Genomic DNA, 3,249 nt, shown 5'->3' with positions numbered 1-3,249 from the left:
AAGTTTCACAGAATGGCATTCAATGAGAAAACACATCTAGATTTGAGATACATAGACAGTGGTAGAAAGGCCTATGTTTCACAGAATGTCACTCAATGAGAAATCACACCTAGGTTTGAGATTCCTAGACAGTGGGACAAAGGCCTAAGTTTCACAGAGTGGTTCAATGAGAAAACACACCTAGATGTGAGATTCCTAGACAGTGAATGGCTTAGGTTTCACAGAAAAGCACTCAATGAGAAAACACAGCTAGATTTGAGATTCCTAGACAGTGGAAGAAAGGCTTAGGTTTCACAGAATGGCACTCAATGAGAAATCACACCTAGATTTGAGATTCCTAGACAGTGGGAGAAAAACCCAAGTTTCACAGAGTGGCACTCAATGAGAAAACACAGCTAGAATTGAGATTCCCAGACAGTGGCAGAAAGGCCTATGTTTCCCAGAATGGTACCCAATGAGAAAACACATCTAGATTTGAGATTCCCAGACAGTGGAAGAAAGGCCTAGTTTCACAGAATGGCACTCAATGAGAAAACACACCTAGATTTGAGATTCCTAGACAGTGGGAAAAAGGAATAAGTTTCACAGAGTGGCACTCAATCAGAAAACACATCTAGATTTGCAATTCCTAGACAGTGGGAGAAAAGCCCATGTTTCACAGAATGGCCCTCAATGAGAAAACACACCTAGATTTGAGATTCCTAGAGAGTGGGAGAAAGGAATAAGTTTCACAGAATGGCAGTCAATGAGAAAACACATCTAGATTTGAGATTCCTAGACAGTGGGAGAAAGGCCTATATTTCACAGAATGGCACTCAATGAGAAAACACACTTAGATGTGAGGTTCCTAGACAGTGGGAGAAAGTCATACGTTTCACATAATGTCACTCAATGCGAAAAGACACTTAGATTTGAGATTCCTAGACAGTGGGAGAAAGGAATAAGTTTCACAGAACGGCACTCAATCAGAAAACACACCTAGATTTGAGATACATAGAAAGTGGGAGAAAGGCCTATGTTTCACAGAATGGCACTCAATGAGAAATCACACCTAGATTTGAGATTCCTAGACAGTGAGAGAAAGGCTTAGGTTTCACAGAAAAGCACTCAATGAGAAAACACACCTAAATTTGAGATTCCTAGACAGTGGGACAAAGGCCTAAGTTTCCAAGAATGGCACTCAATGAGAAAACACAGCTAGATTTGAGGTTCCTAGACAGTAAAGAAAGGCCTAGGTTTCACAGAATGGCACTCAATGAGAAAACACATCTAGATTTGAGATTCCTAGACAGTGGGAGAAAGGCCTAAGTTTCACAGAATGGCACTCAATGAGAAAACACACTTAGATTTGAAATTCCTAGAACGGGGGAGAAAGGCCTAAATTTCACATAATGGCATTCAATGAGAAAACACATCTAGATTTGAGATTCCTAGACGGTGGGAGAAAGTCCTATGTTTCACAGAATGGCACTCAATGTGAAAACACACTTAGGTGTGAGGTTCCTAGACAGTGGGAGAAAGGCCTAGGTTTCGCCGAATGTTACTCAATGAGAAAACACACATAGATTTCATATTCCTAGACAGTGGGAGAAAGGCCTAAATTTCACAGAATGGCACTCAATGAGAAAACACACTTAGATTTGAGATTCCTAGACAGTGGGAGAAAGGAATAAGTTTCACAGAATGGCATTCAATGAGAAAACACATCTAGATTTGAGATACATAGACAGTGGTAGAAAGGCCTATGTTTCACAGAATGGCACTCAATGAGAAATCACACCTAGGTTTGAGATTCCTAGACAGTGGAAGAAAGGCTTAGGTTTCACAGAATGGCACTCAATGAGAAATCACACCTAGATTTGAGATTCCTAGACAGTGGGAGAAAAACCCAAGTTTCACAGAGTGGCACTCAATGAGAAAACACAGCTAGAATTGAGATTCCCAGACAGTGGCAGAAAGGCCTATGTTTCCCAGAATGGTACCCAATGAGAAAACACATCTAGATTTGAGATTCCCAGACAGTGGAAGAAAGGCCTAGTTTCACAGAATGGCACTCAATGAGAAAACACACCTAGATTTGAGATTCCTAGACAGTGGGAGAAAGGAATAAGTTTCACAGAGTGGCACTCAATCAGAAAACACATCTAGATTTGCAATTCCTAGACAGTGGGAGAAAAGCCCATTTTTCACAGAATGGCCCTCAATGAGAAAACACACCTAGATTTGAGATTCCTAGAGAGTGGGAGAAAGGAATAAGTTTCACAGAATGGCAGTCAATGAGAAAACGCATCTAGATTTGAGATTCCTAGACAGTGGGAGAAAGGCCTATGTTTCACAGAATGGCACTCAATGAGAAAAAACACTTAGATGTGAGGTTCCTAGACAGTGGGAGAAAGTCATACGTTTCACATAATGTCACTCAATGCGAAAACACACCTAGATTTGAGATTCCTAGACAGTGGGAGAAAGGAATAAGTTTCACAGAGTGGCACTCAATCAGAAAACACATCTAGATTTGCAATTCCTAGACAGTGGGAGAAAAGCCCATGTTTCACAGAATGGCACTCAATGCGAAAACACACCTAGATTTGAGATTCCTAGAGAGTGGGAGAAAGGAATAAGTTTCACAGAATGGCAGTCAATGAGAAAACACATCTAGATTTGAGATTCCTAGACAGTGGGAGAAAGGCCTATGTTTCACAGAATGGCACTCAATGAGAAAACACACTTAGATGTGAGGTTCCTAGACAGTGGGAGAAAGTCATACGTTTCACATAATGTCACTCAATGCGAAAAGACACTTAGATTTGAGATTCCTAGACAGTGGGAGAAAGGAATAAGTTTCACAGAACGGCACTCAATCAGAAAACACACCTAGATTTGAGATACATAGACAGTGGGAGAAAGGCCTATGTTTCACAGAATGGCACTCAATGAGAAATCACAGCTAGATTTGAGATTCCTAGACAGTGAGAGAAAGGCTTAGATTTCACAGAAAAGCACTCAATGAGAAAAAACACCTAAATTTGAGATTCCTAGACAGTGGGACAAAGGCCTAAGTTTCCCAGAATGGCACTCAATGAGAAAACACAGCTAGATTTGAGGTTCCTAGACAGTAAAGAAAGGCCTAGGTTTCACAGAATGGCACTCAATGAGAAAACACATCTAGATTTGAGATTCCTAGACAGTGGGAGAAAGGCCTAAGTATCACAGAATGGCACTCAATGAGAAAACACACTTAGATTTGAA

The sequence above is a fragment of the Ambystoma mexicanum genome, unplaced genomic scaffold, assembly GCF_040938575.1.
Source record: "Ambystoma mexicanum isolate Mex_15411 unplaced genomic scaffold, UKY_AmexF1_1 Mex_scaf57, whole genome shotgun sequence".
In the NCBI taxonomy this organism is placed as follows: domain Eukaryota; kingdom Metazoa; phylum Chordata; class Amphibia; order Caudata; family Ambystomatidae; genus Ambystoma; species Ambystoma mexicanum.
Note: the sequence above shows the minus strand (reverse complement) of the source record.